The sequence below is a fragment of the Procambarus clarkii genome, chromosome 6 (assembly GCF_040958095.1).
Source record: "Procambarus clarkii isolate CNS0578487 chromosome 6, FALCON_Pclarkii_2.0, whole genome shotgun sequence".
Classification (NCBI taxonomy): Eukaryota; Metazoa; Arthropoda; class Malacostraca; order Decapoda; family Cambaridae; genus Procambarus; species Procambarus clarkii.
Window position 1 is genome coordinate 26,200,035 of NC_091155.1, and position 17,589 is coordinate 26,217,623.

Below are 17,589 nucleotides of genomic sequence, written 5' to 3' on the forward strand. Positions count from 1 at the left end.
AACCAGTACATTCCCAGCTCTCGTAGGACAGTTGGCTTCGTTCTTTACTCACAGTCTTGGATCCTGGGTGGGACAGAAATGGTTGGGCACGTTTCTTGTTACCTAATGTCCCTGTTCCTCAGTAAACACACACACACACACACACAAAAGAGTTAGGGGGGGACATAATCACCACATTCAAGATTCTCAAGGGAATTGATAGGGTAGATAAAGACAGGCTATTTAACACAAGGGGCACACGCACTAGGGGACACAGGTGGAAACTGAGTGCCCAAATGAGCCACAGAGATATTAGAAAGAACTTTTATAGTGTCAGAGTGGTTGACAAATGGAATGCATTAGGAAGTGATGTGGTGGAGGCTGACTCCATACACAGTTTCAAGTGTAGATATGATAGAGCCCAATAGGCTCAGGAACCTGTACACCTGTTGATTGATGGTTGAGAGGCGGGACCAAAGAGCCTGAGCTTAACCCCCGCAAGCACAATTAGGTGAATACACACACAGAGCCAGTCATATATTGGCCTCACCTTGGCAGAGACGTTCATTAACTCCGGCCTCATCATAACTGTTCATGATTATTGTTATTTTCTCTCAGTTGCTGTGGTTTCCCATTGTTAGGTTTATCCCGATACTCTAGCTTGCTTCTCTTGCTGTCTCATGTCTCTGACAGTATCAAATGCTTTCTGACACTCGAGGAATATGCAGTCTTTCTGTCCCTCTCTCTCATGATGGATTTGTTATCTTATTGTATTAGCTCTGGTAACAGATCAGGTTTCAGCTTATAAACTTCCTAGACGCTTTTGTTAAATTTGTCACAAACTCTCCTTATCATGCTCCATGTGGTCACTTTTCTTTTCTGTAGCCTGATCCTCTGGTCATTCACAGTCATCTTCTTCCGGCTATGGAGCAGTTTAGGCTGAGCGTGGATGATATGTTATTCTCATATTGTTCTTCCGCCGCTTTCTTAATTTGCGAGGACCAGTTTCTCGTTTTTTTTAATACATTGTGATTTCCAACTATTAGGTGCTAGTTGTTTCGTTGTCTTGACTCACGCCATGCATAACCATGGGCCACCTAGCTTCTATGGGTGGTAAGAAAAAGTCAACGTTTTATTTTATCGAAACCTAATATAACTTGTCCTAGGCCTAAATGACCAATCATAGGACTAACATTCGAAAACTTAGGCCTAATTTAATACATACATGTACTATACTAAACTTGGGGAAAGTTCAATTTGGTTGTTTTCTTCTTTCTCGGATTCTACTAAACTAATTATATAAATCGTCACCTTTGTTGATGCAAAAGTATATATTTTATGCATTTCACCCACAATGGCTATAAATGTTATTATTTTCGGATGACAGGTTGCACTCAGAGGTTGTATGAATCTTTCTTCAACTTCTTTGAGGTTCTCGTTTTGTAGTTCTCTCCGTCTTGTAATGTTTTTCCTCAGTTCTCTTTCCCATGCTATTCCCTCCATGAATTCTCTGACCTTCTGGTAATTCTTTTTTCGTTATACTAGCCATACACTTTCCAGCCATTTGAATTGGTCGGTTAAGCGACCATCTCGCTCCTTGCAGGTCGGCGTTCGATCTCCGACTGTCCAAGTGGTTGAGCACCATTCCTTCCCTCCGTCCTATACCGGATCCTTGCCCCTCATCTCCCATCCGAGTGTTATATAGTCGTACTGGATTAGCACCTTCTCATGATAATTACCTTACCTTACCTCTTCCCCCGTTTTGCCTATTTCTATACCTTCATTGTTATTGCAAATTTTAAGAATTTGTTTCTTCCCTGCCATGTTGCACCAGGAAGTTCCGTTCTATTGCTTCACAATCTTTGCTCTTAAAGTCGCGTCTTGACCTCTCTGGTCCATTGTTGTCCAGTAAATTTGGCCATGGTGGCAGTCTCCCATTACTCGCAGCATTGATCTCAGTTTGTGGGCTGTCTAATAATAATTTTGTCAGGGACAGGCAACCTGTATATATATACATTAGGCTTGTATTGAGGTCCCTCCCCCAAGGTCGAACTACTGACCTTCCCACAATATAGTTGACTAACTCCTGGGTACCTGTATAATGCTAATTGAACAGAGGTATTTGCTGAAAGGAAAAATGCTTAACCATTTCTGTTCGAACCCGGGATTCCAGATTGAGTCGAGAACGAACTCAAATGTACTACCAAGGATATTTATGCACGCTTCATAATTTAATATTCTTGCCAAGGTCTCCTCTGGTTCTTCCGCGGAAATGATTCCCACAATGTAATTCTTGCAGTTACTTTCCTTTTTCAAGGAATCTCTTCAAAAATCCAGTTTCTTTTCACCAGCTGTGCCACGTCTCTCCTCGGGACTCTTTAAATTGTCGTTACCTGATATGTCCTTGGGAATATTCCAGTGGTAATCCTATCAATTAATTTAGTGTCCACTATGGCTATAACGTTAGGCTTTGTATCTACAAACCATTCTTTGAGTTTGTCAGCTTTATTAGACAGTCAATCAGCATTTGTGTACCAGAGCTTGAATCTTCAGTGTGTGTGTGTGTGTAATTACCTAAGTGTAGTTACAAGACGAGAGCCCACACTCGTTGTGTTCCCGCCTTCCAAGTACTCTTTATCATATAATGCTTTGAAGAGTGTGTTAATTGATAGGATTGTCATATAACGCTTTGTATGTATGTGTGCGAGTGTTTGTTTTCAATTCACATTAGCATTTTCAGCACAATAGTCAGAGACCATGACAACAGCTACGTCACTTCCCTTCCCTTCCCTGCTCACTGGTTGGGTGCAGCCTTGGTACACTGTAGGACATTTATGGCTTCCGCCCCTATTAGTCTCTGGATCGCTGGTTCTGGCAACTCTGTCCTACCTACTGCACAAATAGATCCCCCTCCGTTTGTGTTCTTATTTGATAGGTGTGACGTGACTCACTAGTGTACCTATACTGGGCAGATGGTATGTGGCACGCACTTTGTATTAAATAAAAAATATAAAAATGCCGCATTGGCCTTTGCAGTGTGAAAAATTGCACTAGAGTGAAGGTATACTCAAGCAAAAAATGATGACAATTTACTCTAATATAAAAATGAACAAATAATATGAAAATTATGCAATTCAGTATATAAATTATATACTGATTTGACACACTTGGTTATCACACAAGATAAATAATAATCACACAAATACATATGGAAACTTACGTTAACACAAAAATATGGTTGAGACTGAAAATATTTACGTAACACTAAAACCTGCGCACGAAGAAGCGTGAGGGAAGAATCGTGCGGAGGCAATAATGTTGATTCTCCTGAGCACCTGATGAGACAGATGGGGTGATCGAGGTCATGAGTATTTATACCCCTGGTGGTGACGTCACATCTTTCGTTACCGAGGCTTGGAACGAGGAGCCGTGGCGTAACAAGCGGTTACCTAGACGTAACAAGGAACTGACAGGTCTTGCAGCTGCACGCAAGCCTGGGGCTCTCGAGCTGGGTGGAGAGTGTATTGGTGGTGTTCTGACATTCGTCTGGGTTGAACTCCATACCGGTCGTAATAAGCGGTATACAGAGTGATGAGCAACGTAGGTAAAAAGGAAGAACCAGTTTCCTCTGCTGTGCTGGCGAATTATGTGACAATAGGCTACAAAGAATATATTTGTAATCGACATTTGTTTCCCGTACCATAAAACAAAAAATGTGGGAATTATTGGCGTCATTAATCTCATGCTCGAGTATTGTATGAACAGTAAGGGGTTATATGAATCCTTGTGTTAAGCGCGGGAAGCAGTTCAGCAGCCTGAACTCTGTAACGGGAGATAAATGGCAGTGGCAGCCTTAATTCCGGGTGGCGCTGGGCGGGAGGGAGCGAGCGGAAGTTAATTTGAACCTTTTTATGCTGTCAGGCCAGACTCATCCGGTGCTGTAGTAGTGCTTCGATCCTCTTCTGCAAGGCTTTTAATGAATATTTATCTCAATTATTGTTTAGTATTAGCTTTACCAACTTGATAAAGTAATTTTTCTTAATGCATATTTTGAAATGCTGGCCTTGTTGCACAAAGAGTAGCTGAAATAAAAGAAAAAAAGAGCGGAAATCGAAAACAGGTGTAAATAGATAAGTCGGCATCCTCTGGCCTCACAAAATAACTGCTTTCGTATCATTTTATGATAAGTATTTCCTTCGACATTTACCTGCAAGCGCTGTTATGTCATGATCCGTTGTAACTCTATGGTTATTTTATTCTTTATTTATACTTTGTTGAATGTAGGATATAATTTTATATTTACATTACCAGCAAATGTGATAACAACAATAAAACCTATGCTCCAACTAACTTTATGAAACCCCTTCTGACCAAGGAAGGGAGACAGACTAAGTGTGCATCATCCTCAGAGGATGAATCCTAAAGCCCTGCTAGGCCATAGGGCCCTATCCTCTTCAGTGTGACTGTTCCATTTGGGGAGTTGAACTGAGATTGGTGTACCTAGCCCGAAATTAAAAGAATTGTGTATTTATCTCACCTTCATATTGCATATCATTTGTTATATTTCTTGAACATTCTTAGAGATGTTAGCTTACTTCTCATTTAGTATTACGCTTACGCCAAGCCACAATGCAGGACAGAAAACAGGAGTTACTTTTACACCCATAGGGTTACAAACCTATGGAACGGCCTACCTGCCGAGGCTGTTAATGCCAAAACACTGCTAGAATTTAAGATCCAAATTGATAAAATCATCAGGACAAATCAGCGGATTTTAGATAAGCCGCCGGTTTCCTGTCCCCGTCGTGGCCATTAGTAGATGGCGGCCCTCAGGTAAATATGTAGGAAACCGTGAAAATACAGCTAGGTGCCGGCAAACAAATGAACGTGAACATATTCCGCAATAAGTGGGAAAATGTTCCTACTATGTGAAGATCATTCTGTCTGTTCTCTTGAAGACTGTCTACTGAACAGCTGGGCGTGAAGATGACTGCGCCGCCCCACCTCATACAACATCGGGGAGGTAGTTGGAGGCCATACGGGCCACACCCTAGCCACTGATTAAATAATAATGCTAAATACCCACCACCCAGATATATGGGGCCCAGCCGTCACCTACCACAGGGCCGGCCACCCAGAGGATCGTCGCTCACATACATTCCAACTGTATAAATTAACAAAACAAAAGGTGTTTGAGCACTCCATTCGTGTTTTTAACGCATAGAATAACAAATAATAATAATAATAATAATAATAATAGGAAGAAGAAGTAGCGTGTGTGTGTGCTCACCCAGTTATGCTTGCGGGGGTTGAGCTTGGGCTCTTTGGTCCCGCCTCTCAACTGTCAACCTGTGTATACATTCCAATGGTACCTTGAATCTGGCCTCCTGCTCCCGACACCAATTTTCATTACTTTGCATTTGGTCGGTTTAAACTCTTATAACAGCCATTTGTTGGACCATTCCTTCAGTTTGTCCAGGTCACCGTGTATGTGTGTGTGTACTCACCTAATTGTGCTTGCGGGGGTGTTGAGCTTTGGCTCTTTGGTTACCCCTCTCAACTGTCAATCAAATGTGTGTGTGTGTGTATCTATTTACTATGTGTATCTGTAGCATTGAGCTATTAGCTCTTGGAGCCCGCCTTTCTAACTAATCTATTTTTCCTCTATTATATCTACTGTATATATTTCTCTCTAACACACGCATCCCCAGGAAGCAGCCAGTAGCAGCTAACTCCCAGGTACCTATTTACTGATAGGTGAACAGGTGCATTAGGGTAAAAGAAACTCTGCCCATTTGTTTCTGCCCTCGCTGGGGATAAAACCCCTGCCATGCTGTGTGTGTGTATATTCACCTAGTTGCATTCACCTAGTTGTGCTTGCGGGGATTGAGCTCTGCTCTTTCGGCCTGCCTCTCAACTCTCAATCAACTTCCCCCCCCCCCCACACACACACTAGAAAAAAGAAGGGAGAGAGGGAATATGATAGGAAAATATAAAATACTCAGGGGAATTGTCAAAGTGGAAATAGATGAAATGTTCACACGGAATAGTAACAGAACGAGGGGACATGGGTGGAAGCTGGAAACTCAGATGAGTCACAGAGATGTTAGGAAGTATTCTTTTAGCGTGAGAGTAGTGGAAAATGGAATGCACTTAAGGAACAGGTTGTGGAAGCAAACTCTATTCATAATTTTGAAACTAGGTATGATAGGGAAATGGGACAGGAGTCATTGCTGTAAACATCCGATGGCTAGAAAGGCGGGATCCAAGAGTCAATGTTCGATCCTGCAAGCACAAATAGGTGAGTACACAAACACACACACACATGCACACAGGAAGCAGCCTGTAACAGCTGTCTGACTCCCAGGTACCTATTTACTGCTAGGTAACAGGCGCATTAGGATGAAAGAAACTCTGCTCATTTGTTTCTGCCATCACCGGGGATCGAACCCAAACCCTAGGATTACGAGTACAGAGCGCTGTCCACTCATCTGTCAGGCCCCCATGTGTGTGTGTCTGTGTGTGTGCGTGTGTATGCGCACGCGTGTGTCTGTGTAATTACCTGCGTGTAACTGCCAACGTGTAATTACCTAAGTGTAGTTACAGGATGAGAGCTACGCCCGTGATGTCCCGTCTTTCCAGTACTCTTTGTCATATAATACTGAAACTATTTTTTTTATTGACGGTTTTGGCATCGACCACCTAACTCACCTAACTTGTTCCAACCGTCTACCACTGTTCGCAAAAGTGAATTTTCTAATGTTCTTTTGGCAGATTTGTTTACTACGCTTGAATCTATAACTTCTTGTTCTTGAAGTTCCAGGTTTCAAGACTTCTTCATTATCAATTTTGTAGAGTCCCGTTGCTATTTTGTACATATCGCATTTTTTTTTCTTCTATCGGACATAGATATTTGGCATATTTAACATCTCTAACCTGTCCTCTTAACTCTTGCATTGTTCTTCCGTTCCGAACGCCATTTTGTTGCATTTCTATGCACCTTTTACAGTTTGTATTTGTGATGTGTGTCTATGTATATATTAACACGTTGCACTGAATGGGGTGAGAATAGCTTGAGCTACCTCATCCCTTTGTGTGTATTTTACCTCAATAAACTTATTTCAATTTCAATTCAATTTCAATTTTACAGTTTGTTGATGTGCTTCTCGAGACAGGGGCACTATACAACAGCTGCATATTCCAACTTTAGTTTCACAAAGGTTGTAAACAATTTCTTTAATATTTCGCTATCCATGTATTTAAAATAAATTCTGAAATTGGAAAATAAAGCAAAGCATATATGCATATAAATTAAATACATTACATATTTAATTTCCGAAAAGGCACGGTGGCTCTTACCCAAGGGGGAAGGTACTGAATGTCACCGATCTCCAGTTCTTTCCTGGCGAATATCAAACCCAGCATCGATGTGTGTGTGTGTGTGTGTGTGTGTGTGTGTGTGTGTGTGTGTGTGTGTGTGTGTGTGTGTGTGTGTGTGTGTGTGTGTGTGTGTGTAAGGGGAGAATCGACAAAGAATTCGAACGCCAAGAAAGTTATATTATAAAGCAAAAGGTACAACAAGGCTACTTTAAGTAGGACATAAAGCACTAAACCCCACTCCAAGTAACCACTTTTAAGTTAGCACTGGCATATATATATAAGCACAATCTCACCCATGACTCGGAAGGTTCGAAATACCCAGACCTTTCTAAACTTTTCTTGTATAAGGAGACGGAGGATAAATTTTTGGTTATCTCTGCGTACATAATATATCAAAGACTTTGCAACGGAGAGTACAGGTTAGAGTGGGGAGTGGGAGATGGCTAGGGAGGGTGGTGTAAAGTCACAACACGGGAAATCCTGGTTGTTTATCGTGGGATGACGCCAGAGCTCAAGTCTCAGAGTGAGTATCTCTTACTCTTATCTTTGGAAGCTTACATGTGTATCCGGTGGGTCTCATCCACATTATATACACTGTCGCCGCAAGGCTGAATCTTACAATGATAATAATAATAATAATAATAATAATAATAATAATAATGAAGAAGAAGAAGAAAATCCACAGGAGCCGTGATGAGGATTCGAACTTATGCTCTGGGTATTCCCAAACACGCTCTAGACGATTGGGTCACAACATGGTCAACAAAATTGCAATCTGGGGTTCTGCTGAACCCACGAGGATTCCCGAGGCTTCCACTGAAGCCGAACACACTTCCCTTCATGCACTCTGGCTTCTGTCCTCCAGGAATTCTACCTCTGATGCCTCCCTTTTCAATACACAGAGAAATCACAGTAAAGTGATATATGAGATATATCTCATATATCAATGAGAAAATTCACAGGAGCGTGATGAGGATTCGAACCTATGCGTTGGGTATTCAAAGACACGCTGTGGCCTAGTCGTCTTGTAAATACCAAAAACTGTTTTAAAATCCAACTACTAGAAAAAAATCATCAGGCCGGCCCAGGGCCAGACTTGACTTGTGAGAGCTTGGTCGAACAGGATGTTGCTATTCCACAAAAAAAATCCAAATCCGCCAACAAGAAATTTCAAATTCACAAAAAAATCAAATTAAAAAAAACTCCAAATCCGTCAATAAAAAAAATTCCAAATCCGCCAACAAAAAAATCCAAATCTGCAAACAATAAAAAAGTGAACTAACGAACCGTCGACTACCATGCCCTGCACCTTAATCTCCCCAGCACTAGGCTGCAAGCTTTAGAGGAAATTCAAAATGAAGCCATGAGGATAATTCTTGGAGCCGGCAGATGCACAAGAATCATCAACATGAGGGAGAAGCTGAAACTCCCAACCATATGGGTATAAATTGAGCAGGTCTGTGTAGATAAATCTACCTTCTGTGTAACAGTGTAATGGTGATGAGAGGTCCAACATCATCCTTACCACTTAAAGAACAACTGACTAGTGCTATTTGTAGGCGGGAAAGTGTTGTCAACGCACCAGCGGGCAACATATATGCAAGCTGGTTGAGTAGCTGTGTACTTGCATGCAAAGTACCTCGGTCCCAATGGCATAGTGGTAAGACACTCGCCTGGTGTTCCGCAAGCGCTTTATCCTGGGTTTGTATCCTGGCCGGGGAGGATTTACTGGGCGCAAATCCTTAACTGTAGCCTCTATTTAACCCAATAGTAAAGTTAAACGATTTGGTGGGGTCGTATTCTGGAGAACAAAGGATTAAGGACCTGCCCGAAACGCCGTGTGTGCTAGTGGCTGCACAAGAATGTAAGAACTCTTGTATATATAAATAAATAAAAATACTAGCCAATGATATTCCATTATATCTGTACCCCGAAATACAAGTGTCTTACAAGCCCATCAGCAAAAAGAGCAAGGAAAACCCAGCATTCCTGAAAGCAAACAACACTTGAAACCATTGATTCCTACATTAATAACTAACGGCTTCACGAGCACTATGCTTAGGCTGACGGGTCTGTTCAAATGTCAACAGGTCGCACTGCAGCTGCCTGTAGAATATACAAAGACAACATATGTACACAGACCACTAGTGTGTGTGACTGAATAACTGGCTCAGCTCCACACATGCAGAATTAGCTGCACTACAACTTGGCACTAACGCATTGAAGAACAGTGGAGGAGTAATTTTCTGTGATTCAAAGTTCTTCAGGCCCCTAAAAACCCAACTAGGAATGATACTAGGAATGTTGTAACATCCATTATAAAACATTATTATTTATGCAAAGAGTAAGAGTTTCTGTCTCATTTGTATGGATACCAACTCACATAGGTACTGTCGAGCATGATGACACAGACAAGGCAGCTAAAACTGCATGTGATAAGCCTGAAATTGAGTCAGATTTGGGCATTCCAATCTCTGCTGTAAAAACCGCAATATTTCAGGAAATTAGGGAAGACAGAAGAGCAGTTACTGACACTCAAAGGCCAGAAAGCACGAGTGTAAAGAGTTATGACATGTTTAGAACCGAGAATTATATGTACTGGCAGCATAAAACATCCACTAGACAGTGTGACATTGTAACTGCCAGAATTAGGCTGGGATATCGATATTTATGGCAGGTGTCTACAAGCAATGAATTCCCCAATTGTGAACTTTCCAATTGTAAACTATGTGAACAAAAGCTAGGACATACTCTCCAACACTATATCTGTGATTGTCCTGTTATCAGTGACTTCAGACCAAATGGTATGAGGTGCTTTGAGCTCTGTAATTACTTCATACACTCAGGAATATTGGAAGATATTCTTGTGCTGTACCCAGATTTTGCTAGTGGGGGCTAATAGAGCAGCCTTACATTTCATGTTCTCTCCTGATTCCATGTATAACTTGGCCGTCCTGTGAGGTGAGGATGTTGGATGAGTTTGTAGCTGTTTTTTATTTACACTGTGGTTTTTCATACAGAATAGGGTAGCAGTACATTGCTGCGTATACCTAAGCTTGTTAAAAAAAACATTATTTGAGAGGAATCTTATAGAAACTGGTAAAACTATTTATAATATAATATTTCCGTTATTCAGTACTTAGCTCTTTTGAAAATCGTAAAGTTATTATTTAATCAAAGTTAATTTATTGCAAGTGAACTACAGCTTAAGCTTAGAGAAAGGCTAAGTCCTCTTAAAACGCTTGCTGGAAAGTTTTAGTTTAGTATATTTATTATGCACCCCATACCCATCTTCTGGGCAGTAGTGGAAAGGGTTACAGAGTCACATAATGGGCTCAGGGACTGAACCCCACAATTCATTTAGCTAAGCAAGTTACAATCTTGATGAGCTAGTTACAAAATTCAATACACATTGTCACGTCATCATTGGGTTCGAGATCGACCACAAGCACAGTTTCTAAATTAAGCCGGTCCTGCACACCGCCCCCCCCCTCCCAATCCAGTGGGCAGCGGTGGATTGGTTACAATCACTTAGTTACTACCTACAGTTAGCAAACTGGGGGATATTTGGATAATAATTCTGGCAGCAGATCATTTTGAATTAAATATTTACACATCTCTGGAACATTTGTTATAGAATTGTTTCTGAATTAACGCATCTTTTCGCACTCCATCACATAGTGACGGAGCGTGTGCGAATAATTTTGTTGACACAGTTTACATTTGGTCAGGTCTACATCAGCATATAATGAGAATTCCCAGAGATACTTGTAACCGAGTCTAAGCCGAGCAGTAGTAACATCTAGAAGTCTGCTGATTTTATTGGATGATCCATAAATATGTGGCTCCTCCTGCATAATACATTACTGGTGTCAATTTCACTTTGCCTCAGAGCTACAAGACTTTGTTGAAGTTCTTGGTGTACTATTGGTCTCAGACTGCTTATTGACAATCCAAGGTTATACTTAATTTCTCCATTAAAGGCAGATTCTTTAGATAACTCATCAGCTCTATCATGCATTCGAAGGCCAACATGAGATGAAGTACAATGAATTGGACTCTGTTACCATGGGCACATTGGTATAAATGTTAAATATGCTAGAATGTTCTACATGATATTCATCAAGTCACTAGTGGAATACCGTGCCCTGCACCTTATTAATCGCCCTAGTAATAGGCTGAAAGCTTTAGAGAACATTCAAAATGAAGTCCTGAGGATAATTCCTCAAGCCCCAAATGCACAAGAATAATTAACCTGAGGGTGGAGCTGAAACTCTTAACCATATGTAAAAGAATTGACCAGCTACTTTAGCAGCTCATTGTTGTGAATATCTAGATAAGATAAGACAAAATGTTTATTCAGGTAAAGGTACATACATTGAAAATGAGTTACAAACATAATGTTGGATTTATACATAGAGCTAGTACATACAATGCCTGAAGCCACTAATACGCACAGCGTTTCGGGCAATTCTGCATACCTAAGCTCGTTAAAAAGGAAAAGACATTGTTTGAGAGAAGTCTTGTGGAAACTGGCAAGAGTAATTATAATATAATGTTTCCATGATTCAGTGCTTAGCGCTTGTGAAAATCATGAAGTTGTTGTTTAGTCAGAGTTGATTTGTTTTTTGTATCGAGGCAGGTATTTTCTCCCATGATTCCATGTATGGCTAACCATCTTGTGAGATGAGAATATTAGGTGAACTTACAGCTAGTGTTTCATCTACACATTCATAATCTTTGATCGCAGTTGTGACAGGGAGAGATGGGTCCTTCTCCCGTGAGTGTGGAGCGCGTCTAAGTAACTGGGCCTCCACTCTTCAAACAGAAATGGTTGCCATAATCCTTACACTCGAGCTCGTATATGAATCCAAAGCTGACACGCTAATTGTAAGTGATTCCTTGTCATCCTTGACTGCCCTCAGCTCCCTAAGGCATAACTGTGGCGTGCTTATCTCTGAAGCTAGACACAGATATAATGAAATAATCAATGATGGAGTCAGAGTTTGTCTCCTGTGGATTATTTCCCATATTAGTCTCCGAATGCATGATAGAACTGATGAGTTGGCCAAGACTTTTGCTCGTAAAGAGGGAGTTGATTACCAACTTGGACTGCCTTTGAGCAGCCTGAAGGCAGCAATATCCCAGGAACATCAACTTAATTTCGGAGACTTGAGGCAAAGTGAAATTCACACCAGTTACTCCTTCTTTCATCATTCTATTATGTAGGAAGAACCGCACGTCTATGGGTCATCCAATAATGTTAGCAGACTTCTACATGTTACCACTGCTAGGCTTTGGCTCGGCTACAAGTACCTCTGGGAATTTGTAACATCGCTGATGTAGATTTTACTAAATGTAAACTCTGTCAGCAGAACTATTCGCATACTTTGCTTCATTATATAATGGAATGTGAAAAAATTGCGGAATTTAGAGATAACACCATCAATAGTGTCCAAGAAATGTGTAAGTACTTCATTCATAATGATGTGCTGCCCGAAATCTCAGCGAAGTATCCAAAATTTGCTTACTGTAGGTAATGCATGCACATGACTGTAAAGCTGCCGCCCAGTTGGGTGGGTGTGGAGCACATGACTGTAAAGCTGCCGCCCAGTTGGGTGGGTGTGCAGCAAGACTAGTAACTGTGTGACTCACCATAGATGTAAAGTGCCTTGTATAGTGACTGTTGTGAGCCTCTTGTTGAATCACTTGTGACACAAAAGATTATTGATGTGTGTATTTGTGTGGGTGATTAAATATGTATGTGTATGTATATATGTATACGTATATATATATATATATATATATATATATATATATATATATATATATATATATATATATATATATATATATACATATATATATATATATATATATATATATATATATATATATATATATATATATATATATATATATATGTACATGTATGTATGAGAATGCGTACATGTATATATAACATTAATAATTTTGCAACTAGCGTCAAAAATTATTATTTGCTTAGCTAAACGAACTAAAGGGTTCAGTTCCTGAACCGATTATGTGCCTCTGTAATCCTTTACACCACCGCCCACGGAATAGGTATGGGGTGCATAATAAAGAAAGAAATTGAATTGATCTACACATTCATAATCTTTGATCTACACATTCATGATCTATGTGTAATCTTTCATATATTTTAGGGAAGTAGCACATTGCTGTATATACCTAAGCTTGTTAATAAAAATAATACATATATATATATTTGTATTGAGGCAGGTATTTTCTCTTCTGATTCCATGTATGACTAACCATCTTGTGAGATGTGAATATTAGATGTACTTATACAGTAGCTAGTTTTTTATTTACACTGTGTAATCTTTCATATAGAATAGGGTAGCAGCACATTGCTGTGTATACCTAAGCTGTTAATAAAAAATTATTATATGCCTATACCTAAGTTAATAAATTATTATTATTATTATTATTATTATTATTATTATTATTATTATTATTATTATTATTATTATTATTATTATTATTATTATTATTACTAATTATTATTAATTATTATTAAGTAATAAATAAAATTCGGTCCTGTGCTGTAGCTACCCATAACCCAATAACAACAACATTTTGTTCGGGTGCTCGACTGTTCTAACGTTGTGGTCCTGGCGTCGGACTCGTCGACCCTCAATCAACAACAACAAATATGTTTGGAGTCCGACACAGTGTTGCCAGATTGGGCTACAAATAGCGAATTGGGCTACTTTTGAGAGCCCCGCGCTCCCAAATTTTTAATTTCGCTACTTGCTACTTTTTAGGCTAATTTAATTAAAAGCAAGATGTGCTAATTTGGGCTATTAATGTTAAGAAACTCAATTATGATTATTTAGGATCAGATGCAACACAAACAAGTAACCCGCGTACATCCTTTCACGACCACAAAGATCACATTCACTCCAAAAAAAATCTTCCACTTACGGGCTATTCATGCCCATGCCACCTCTTGGGTGGCTTAATCTTCATCAATCACAAATAAGCAGTTACAGCCCCGCTCCTGTGCCAAGAACGCTTGAGGGCCACAGGGACCAGACATATGACAGTCTGCTCTCAGCAAAACTTTTAAATTACTGAACAATTTATTAAAAAACAAATTCAAATGTTTATTTAGGTAAAGTACATACATACAAGGGGTAATACAAATATTGATGAATTTATAAATAGAGCTAGTACATACAATGCCTAAAGACACTATTACGCAAAGCGTTTCGGGCAAGAAAAACACTAAAGACTAAAACTTAATACTAATTGAGATTAAAGTATAAAATGTGTTGAGAAAATATATAAATAAAAAAAGTGGGAACATGGCAGAAAAACAGCAAAAATACAATTTGGTCGACAAACAGCATTGTTTAAAAAAATAACAGACATGGGTTGACATAAAGGTAGCTTACAGGGAGTTAATTAGGTAGTGCTTAGTTTTTATCTTAAACTGGTTGAGAGAGGTACAGTCTTTAACATGATTGGGAAGGTCATTCCTCATTCTGGGTCCCTTGATTTGTAGAGCATTTCTAGTTTGATTAAGTCGTACTCTTGGAATACTTGGAATACCAAAAAGTATTTTTTCTGACCAGGGGGAGAAAGATACTGGCAGTATGGGGCGTTAAAGTTTATTGAAGATTAAATTCTGCAGAACATGTAAATATATAAAGTTCAAATATAAAGTAAGTAATTATATAAAGTTTATATTAAACACGGTTTATATTATAGACTTATAACAAAGTTGATATTATTAAACTTAATATTGAACATGTAAATATATAAAGTTTCAAAATATATAATTTAAGGACTATATAACGTTTATATTAAAATATATAAAGTAAATATATAAAGTAAGAATTAACAGTAACAATTCCAAGTCCGAGGACTAGATTTAACTTAAAAGGTACACCCGTAGTAAGTATGAGACCTTAGCCTATAGTGACATGGAAACTAATTCTGCAGAAACCTAAAGGTTAACTGGTACTAGAATTAAGGCCGAGTGCAAATGTGTAGTAATTATATAACACTAGGATATAACAGGCAGGACACAAAGAATAACTAATAAGTGAGAGACCACATAACACGTAATGTACCCGGCCAAGAGGCCGTAAAAGACCTAATGGATAAGGAGAAGGGGGTGTGACTACAAGTAGGGCTTACTAGCACCTAGACTGGGCAAAGTATTAGCTGCGGACAGCGGGACACTTGGGGACCGGCGCTGCACCCCCCTTCCCACATGCAGTGGGGAGACAAACGGGACAACTGTGCAAAGCATGACGGGGTTACAAAAGCAGCCGCTTGCAAAGGGGGGGAGGGTGGGGATTTGCGAGGGCAGCGGCGAGGGCAGGCGGAGTGAGGCAGAGCCCCAGTGTGCGCCCGTATTTATACGGCCCCAAACTGCCCGCGCAATGCCGCGGGACGCGCTGCGCAATTGTTTCTTTCTCCCCCGCCAGAAAAATCCCCGCTTGCGATCAAGCAGTGACCATGTTTCTGGTGTGGTGCTCATGGGTTCTGTTACAACCTTCAATGAAGCTTTTAAGGTCAGAATTGGCATTACAGTTCAGCGTAATGCCAATTACGCTGAACATATATATATATATATATATATATATATATATATATATATATATATATATATATATATATATATATATATATATATATATATATATATATATATATATATATATATATAATACACATGAGAGGATGTGCAGTGACTAATATTTAACATATTCAGAGATTTGAGTAGGGGTACCGAGTGATGTCTGGGGCCAGAGTTGGATATTGTCCTAATAGCAGCTTTGTGTTGAGTAATTAGAGGACGTAAATGATTTTGGGTAGTGGAACCCCAAGCACAAATACCATAGTTGAGATAAGGATAGATGAGGGAATAATAGAGCGTCACCAGGGCAGGGCGAAGTACATAATATCTGATGTTAGAAAGAATGCCAACAGTTTTTGAAGCTTTTTTTGATATATTTAGAATGCATCCCTGGAAATTCAGTTTGTGGTCAATGAGAACGCCAAGGAATTTGCCATCTATTTTGTTATAAATTTGGGTATTACCAAACAAAATATAGAAAGTTTTGTCAATGTTGAGGGTGAGTTTGTTGGCAGTTAGCCAAAGATGGACTTTATTTAGCTCAGTATTCACTGTGACATTAAAAGCAAAGGGGTCAGGACTGGAATAAATGAAGGTTGTGTCGTCAGCAAATAGAATTGGTTTGAGGTGTCGGGAGGCATTTGGAAGGTCATTAATGTAGATGAGAAAGAGGAGAGGGCCAAGTATGCTGCCCTCAGGAACACCAATGTTGATGGGTAGGGTGGAAGAAATTGAATTATTCACAGAAACATACTGGAGCCTGTCAGTAAGGTAAGATTTGAGGTATATTGCAGGGAGTGTCCTCTGACACCATAATGATGTAATTTAAGAAGAAGGTTTTGGTGGTTGACAGTGTCAAAAGCCATACGCAGGTCCACAAATAACCGAACAGGAACTCATTTTTATCAAGAGCTGCATGTATCAAGTCAATCATACTAATGCAACCCATTCTCCGAATTGACAGTACGATTTAATACTAAGTGTAATAAGTACAAATCTCACTGTCATAAACAGTGCATAATTACACTTGTGCGGCTGTTACATTTACCCAACTCCCTTCTTGAGGTTATCTTGAGATGATTTCGGGGCTTTAGTGTCCCCGCGGCCCGATCCTCGACCAGGCCTCCACCCCTAGGAACCTATTTTACTGCTAGGTAACATGGGCATAGGGTGAAAGAGTTCTGCCCATTGTTATTCGCCGGCACCTGGGATCGAACCCAAGACCTCAGGATCAAAAGTCCAGCGTGCTGTCAGCTCGGCCGACCGGCTCCCTCACCTAACTTAATTCTCTGTTTTCTGTAAAGACACTCAGAATTTTAGGACAAAGATTTTAGCATTAATGTGCTATATACTGTACTAGTTTTAAATATCAGGAATTTCTTTTTCAGGTTTATTAAACAATATAGATTTTATACAAAATTTTAAAATATCCTGAGTTCCTTTACAATTTATTGAAATATTTTAGTTTTGTTTTATTAGTTTTATAAAACTGTAATATCAATATAGCTATAGGTTAAGTACTAATTGTAATTAAGAAGCAATAAAATTATTATCTTCAAAAACTAAGACGGTTAGGTGAGATTGTGGTTTTCTATTCA